This window comes from Cavia porcellus, unplaced genomic scaffold, assembly GCF_034190915.1.
Source record: "Cavia porcellus strain 051 isolate PalLab524CR breed Dunkin Hartley unplaced genomic scaffold, mCavPor4.1 scaffold_18, whole genome shotgun sequence".
NCBI classification, from domain to species: Eukaryota; Metazoa; Chordata; class Mammalia; order Rodentia; family Caviidae; genus Cavia; species Cavia porcellus.
In genome coordinates, this window is record NW_026947501.1 from 54,334,636 (window position 1) to 54,342,100 (window position 7,465).

Genomic DNA, 7,465 nt, shown 5'->3' on the forward strand with positions numbered 1-7,465 from the left:
CTAATCAAGGCCTTATTTTTCATATGTCAGTCACCTTTTTACATTGGTTTATAAACATGTTTCAACTAGTCATACATTTTTAGATTTTGATGACATAGCCATTTTGGATTGAACAAGTAGCAAAAGCAACTTGCTTTTCACTGGCATATTAAAAAGCCAGCAAGGAAGGAGTCAGATCAGGGTGCATGTTATTTATTGTGCAACTGATACATGGGTAGAGGCAGCATGCCTTTTTAATTTAGTTTATGCAGGGGCTGGGGATTTAGCTCAGCGGCATAAGCGCCTGCCTTGCAAGCAGGCCGTCGTGAGTTCGATCCCTGGTACCGATAAAAACGAAAAAGACAAAAAAAAAAAAAAAAAAGCAAAAAAAATAATTTGGTTTATGCATACAATTCACTTATACAATCCATATTACTGCCCTTTTTCTATTAATTTTTGTGGAATTTTCTGAGTATGTAACAAAGTATACAGTCATATACTTATATATACTTTTGAACTATTTTAATCACAGTATTATTTATTGCTTTCTTTCAATAAAGTTCTGAATCATTTTTCACTGCCAATGAAGAGTTCTTTGAATAGGCCAAGATTTTGTTAAAAGTTAAGTGCGGCTGGAGTGTGTGTGTGTGTGTGTGTGTGTGTGTGTGTGTTACCAGACATCGAACTCATAACCTCATGCTTGCCAGGCAGGCACTCATGACACTGAGCTAAATCCCTGTCTCAGGCACAGCTGTTTTGCTTCCTGCTCCAGGCAGGTTCTCTGAAGGTAGTGTCGCTATGGAAATCACCGGACAGAAAGCTGGATGACATAAGTGTAGCTGGGCATGAGGCAAGAGAAGATGGGGTCCTGCTGAAGATTGGGCCTGGTTAGACCAGGGCGGGGAGGCGCCCCCAGCACAGTTGGGGGTGGGACACTGGCAAGCTCAGCTTTGCCTGCTGTGTCAGACCCTTTGTTCATACAGTGTTACCCTCCTGTTTTCAAGTTTCACATGGCGCATCTCAGAGTAATCATGGGTTTGAGCTCTTGGTTCTCAGCCTTTTTCCCTGCAAACTGTGTGTTTTTGAATGGGGTTTGCAGAGCAGAGAGAAGAGGCCAGACTCTCCAGCGTTCCTTGGTGTGTCCCTGGGTGGTAGGTGAGTAGATGGTCCATATCCTAGTGCTATTGCTGCTGCTATTCTGGACACCCACATATCACTTAATGCATTTCAAATATCCCACATGCATTTATGTCTCATTTCCTGGCCTTAATTCCCTAGTGACAATGATTAGTCAGTGATTTTGCCTTCCAGTCATCTGTCGTATTTCATGAGGGAATTTACCCCAAGGATCCCAAGAGCCATGGCTGCTCGGGCCCTGGTACCCGACGCTGGGACCCCACGGTGAGCCCTGCTTTCCCCACAAAAACAGGTCCCAGAGACTGAGACAACTTGTCTCCAGCTTCCAACCCCTAGCCTTCATTTTCCTGGTCCTCCTCCCAAATTCACATTTTGGGGGGGTGGTGTCAATGTTTCACTATCTTTTTCGTTTACCTTTAAAATTATGACTTTTTTTTTTTTGGAGACAGAGTCCACTATGCAGTTCAGGCTGGCCTTGACCTCACAGCTGTCCTCCCACCTCAGCCTCCCCAGTGCTGGAATTACAGGAGTGCGGCACCCTGCCCAGCTGTGTTTATGAGTTTTTATGGCTCTGCTGTAGTTCTAAAGTTTGCTACCTCTCATCGATGACTTTAGACCACTTACATTTAGTATTACTGATATTATTTGAGTACATCTACCATTTTATTTTTTATGCATTTGTATTTAGTCTATAGTGCCTTTCCTGGGTTCTTTTTTTTTTTCTGGTCTTTTTCGTTTTTATCGGTACCGGGGATCAAACTCACGACTGCCTGTTTGCAAGGCAGGCACTTATGCCACTGAGCTAAACCCCCAGCCCCCTTTCCTGAGTTCTTTTGGGTGTTTTGGCCATTTTTATCGTTCCATTCAAATCCTCTTTCATTCAGCGTTTGGCTATGGAAAAACAAAGACTAAATCTCAGCCTCTGCCACAATAGCACGCTAATCGTGCAGTCTCACAACATGCAGGGGACATGCGTGTCACTCCACATGCACCGCACTGCCGAGGCCCGCCTTTGACAGAAACGCCAACCCGCGTTTAAGGTGGTTTCTTTGGCAATCCTCAGGCAGCTCTTGCTAGATGCCAGGCTGGTTCTGAGAACTTTCCAGGCTACCCAGAGTTGGTATTTGCCACTTTGAGTTGAGCATAAAGATCTTAACCCCATGCCAGCGCCTGTTAATGCATTTGTCATCATGTCAGAGGTACACAAATCAAAAGGTCCTCAGAAATGCCACAGTTTTCACTCTCAACCCTTGTACTTAGGAGGGAACTTCGGACGGAGAAGTCTGGTGTAGTGATCCACAGAGCACTCCCCTGTCACAGCAATGCCCCCGGCTTCCTTCCAGTGTATTTCCCTCTGCCCAGGAGCGTCCTATGGGATTGCTGTTTGAGTCACTTTGCTGGCAATGACGTCCTTCAGTTTTTCTCCACCTGAGGACATCTTTCATTCACCTTTATTCCTAAACAATACCTTTATGGAAGATGGAATTTTTGGCTGGGCTTTATTTTTTTTCTTGTAGCACTTTAAAAATATCGTTCCACTTCATGATTTCTGATGAGAAATCTGCAGTCAGAGCTGGGCGTGGCGGGGTATGTCTGTAACCCCAACACTCAGGAAGGCTAAAGCAGGAAGGTCATTAAATCTGAGCCTGGTGTTGACAACTTAGTGACTTAGTGAAACCCTGTCTTTATTTGTTTAGTTATTTATTTTTTTTATTTTTTAAAATGCAACCTTCAGGCTGGCCTTGAGCTCACTTTGTAGATCAGACTGGCTTTAAACTCACCAGAGATCCTCCTGGGTCAGCCTCCCAAGTGCTGAGATTAGAGGCATTCGCCACCATGCCTGGTGTTTCGAGGCCCTGTGTTTAGATTAAAAAAAAATTTTAAAAGGCTGGGCTATAGCTCAGTGTGAAGGCCCTGGGTTCAGTCTCCAGTAACCACACACACACACACCACACACCACACCACACCAAAAGTTCTCTCTCTGTCTTTAGCTTTAGTAGTTTGGTTATGACAATTCCTGACCTTATCTTGTTTGGTAACTGAGCTTTTTGAATCTTCACCTGTGTCTTTCACCAAACATGGGGAGTTTTAACCATTTATTTCTGACCAAAATGTTCTCTAACTGTACTCTTTCCTCCTTCCTGACAGGAACGTTAGCTCCTTAGTATTGTACCACAGAGTCCTGAGCTCGTTTCTTCATTGTTTAAATCTCTTTCCTTTCTGTTGTTCAGACTGGGCCGTTTATATTGATCTGCCATTTACATTGTTATTGAGTCTACTGAGGTATTGGGTTTGCCACTGGATTTTGTCATTTCGGTTATTTTTTTATTTGCTTGGTACGGGGATCGAACCAGGACCCTGTGCTTGCCAGGCAGAGCCGTGCGGCTGAGCCAGATCTGTACTGTCATTTTGGCTGTTACACATTTCCTGCCTCTAAAATCTCAGCTTGGCTCTGCGTGTGATTCGTCTGCTCCCGCTCCGAGGTGGTCTGTCTCTCTGTTCATCGCTCAGGAGTTTGCCCTTTCTTTTCTGGAGCTGCCTATAATAGCTGCTTTTGTGTCTCAATATCAACTGTTGTATCCTCTTGGAGCTGCTACCTCTTGATTTTCTTTTTGTCTTTTCCCTTTGGAGATACTGAGATTCTCGTTCAGCTCCAAAAGATTCAGTAACTTTGGCTTGTATCCAGACCTTAACAAATAATGTGTCATGGGACAGGATTCTTGTTCAAATCCTATTTGAATACTGATTTTTCACTTGCTTTAGCAGGAGGCCTGCTTGCTGGGGGCCAGGCTGCAGGTTTGTCTCTCTCCTCTCAGCTGTGGCTTCAAGATCACTTCCATTTGTGAGGCTCTGCACTGCTGTCTTGGACTGAAGGCCAAACTGGAGCTCCATAGCTCAGTTCTGAAATCCCTGGGTATTAGCACAGTCAGCTTTAGGGTAAGTTAGGTAATGACACCGGGAGACATAGTAGCCTTCTGTACTTGACTAGAGCAGAAACCACTCCAGCTTGTGATTCTGTGCAAGTACTTTTCTTGTCACCCACTCATTTGCCAATTTTCTGTCTCCCCATCTGCGCACCTCTCTAGGATGTGAGCTTCAGGGGAGCAGCAGCTTTGTGCCTGTGGGGAACCAGGACATCGCACCACCTTTAGGGCTGCCTGGCCCACTGAGCATGCTCTGTAGAGGTTCGGAGTGATTCAGTCTCCCCTCCCAGTCTTCAGGGCTCTGGAGACAGCCGCCTGTCTCTTTTTGACTCCTCTTCCTCAAACTCTTGCCCCGTCAACACACGGCTCTACACATCGCTCAGAAGCAATCTCCAGGTTGCCTGGTACCAAAGGGTCAGGCCCAGAGAAAGCCAGAGATACCTGGGGGAAGAGCAGACAGCACTATCTGTAACGGGGATTACTTCCATCGAATGTGTCAGAAAATCCCTTCTGATCCGCTGTGACAGGGAGAGAATTCATTGCTTTGGGTCAGTGAGAAATCCAGAGGTAATGCTGGCTCTGCGTGAGACTCGGTCTGCTGACTCAAATGTGCTCCCAAGGTGGGGAAGTTGCAGGTAGAGAAGGACATGAAGGTCGGTCCGTAGGGGCCCCAGACGTCCCCGACCCTGGCTCCCCTGCTAAGGAGCAGGACAAGCTCTCCCTCTCCATGTCTCCCTGGCTCTAGCCTGCTGCTGTCTCACAGATCAAATTCACCCAACTGTCAGATGGGGTAGGCGAGTGTAGCAGGGTGCACTCAGGAGAGGCTGAGTGACGTGGTGTTTGTAGTGTTTATCACAGCTAGGGTGTGCATGAGCTTCAGGCTCCAAAGACGACAGCTGCCAGGAGAGAAGAGGGACTCTGTGGGCGAAGAGCTCAGAAAGCAGGAGCCGTGTGCATTGTGTGTATATGCGTGCGTGCGTGCGTGTGTGTGTGTGTGTGTGTGTGTGTGTTTCCCCATTTTGGCCTCCGTGAGAGGACAAAGGTCTGCCAATTTACTTATTGCTGGCAAAGCTGACATAAATGGGCAGGTGAAGGTCCAATCTGCTTTTCAGACACCCAATGCCACCACGTCCTACTGCACCTTGGTCCAGGCCACATCGCCCTGTCCTCAGCCTTGCCCCACGAAGTCCATCTGGCTGCTGTGTTCAGATCCCCGGCCTTCAGATGGCAGGTCTGGATTTGAGTTGCTCATTCTTGAGTTTCCCAGGAGGATGTGGGGATTCATCTAAAAATGTGTCTGAATCCACAGGTCCCCAGGGGCAGCTGGGGATTCAGTCCACAGAGGACGTGTCTGGGTAGGAAGAACACTGGCACACTTCTGCTCTGTGTTGCCACAGTGCTACCCATTCCCTGGCCGTGGCACTGTTGGAACTTGAATGTAATGGCAGGACGCAGAGATGCAGGGGTCTTCGAGCCACCTGACTGCCCTGCACAGTGACAAAGCCCTCTGCTGGCAGATAACACCTCCAGCTCTTCACTGAACAGATAGGCTTCCCAGCTGCTACTGAGCCCACTCTCCACTGCCAGCTGTCACTGATGGCGCTGGTTCCATTTGGGCTGTTCTGACCTCACACATGAGACCACAAAATCACAGAGCTCTGAAATCGTCCTCCTCTTGGGCTGCCACCCCTCATCACGCTGAGCACCAGGCTCGGGAACTGCGAGGAATTTCACCTGCAGTGGATCTGATGAGAAACACTCGGCTGGTGCCAAGAGGTCTCGAGGCTGGGGAGGAACAGGTCCTGCCCCACCCCTTGCCACGGTCCTGCATTAGGGAGTCCCAGCCCCAGGGCAGGCCACAGTGACAGTCACTGCAGGCGCGTCATCAGCATGGGCCGCAGGTCACCCCATTGCTATTCACCCGCCCAGCTCTCAGGTCAGCTCAGGGTGGCCTAGCCTGGCTCATTGACACCAAAGTGCCAGGACTGGTTTTCAGGATGTTTCTGGCTCCTTGACAGCCCCTTCCTGTTTTGGAAGCTAAAGAGGAGCATTTGAAAAAGAGGTTTCATTTTTTTTTTTTTAAATCCCACCAAGATTCCACTGGTTGAAGAGAAGGTGGTCAATCGGTGGCAGAGACATCTGTCCCCTCTACTCAGACTAACATGCCACAACCCTCAGATTTTGGCCTCAGCGACACTGAAGCTGTTTTCTCTCCAGTCCCTGTACTTTTCTCATGTGTCAGAAACTATGACATTGTCCAGGCGCATGACACATCTTCAGAGCAGCCTGGATGAGTCTGGAAACACACCCTCAGGCCAGTTCGTCCTCTCTGACTCCATCCTGGGAAAGGAATCCACCAGCATGGTCAGTGGTTAAAAACAGAAAGGCAGAACCTAGGAAATAAAGGTTCTGCAGAGAAATGAGTCACGGGGGGGGGGGGGGGGTTCACACAGCCTCCCGTTCCTTCCGGAGAGGGCCTTGGGGATGACGAGACAGCCACTCAGCAACAGTGTAGGAACAAGTCCCTGCTTCTGTGGAGGGCATGGTCCTGGGGACAGGAGGCTGTCATCTAGAGGTACCCCAGGGGGCTATGTGGTGATGGCAAAGGTGTCTTGGGCATCATCAGCACCTCACCTGTCACTGAGGGAAGACGGGAGGGTGGAGGGAGGGGGTCTCCCCAAACGCACTCTCAGAGACATTGTGAAGCCTCTTTTCCAAGGCCAGGTTCTGATGATCACTGCTGTGGCCGGTGACCCTCCATGCCATGCCAATTTCCAAGACTAAGGACTGCGTGGCTTGAGGGTAGAATTTAGGTGTGTCCCCAAACCTCCTGTGTTGGAAGCTTGGTCCCCTGTGTGGTGATGTGAGGAGCTGCCAGGACCCTTAAGAGGTGGGGGAGGGAGGGTTAGGGCAGTTGGTTGGATCTTGGGGTGCTGCCCCCAGCAGGGATGAAGGCAGGTCCCATGGGGGCAGCTCTTGGCAGGGCAGAGCAAGTTGGGGACAAGTGCCCTCCCTGCTCTGTGGGTTGCCATCCTGCCTGCCGTGAACTCTAGTGGCCTTTGCCAGAGCCCAGCGGATACTGTGCCGCTCCCTGAAACTCCATGGCTGTGAGGTAAACACCTGTTTTCTCTGTAAGTGACCCTGCTTAGGTATCCTGTCATAGTGGTAGCAAATGGACTCATACAAGGCCCAAGTTTAGGTTAAGCGTTAAATTAATTAGGATGTGGTACAGAAATTTAACAACCTGACAGATCTCTAAACATACCTGCCTCTTTTATAGCAGAATGCTGTAAAAAATCTCTAATGGTTCTAAGAGTTGAGGTTACACCCTTTCCCAACCAACCTGTCATACTTTTCTTCAAATAGTGTCCTCAGATTTTATTTGCACACAGTTCTTAAATGCTTGCATCTCATGAATAGAAAAT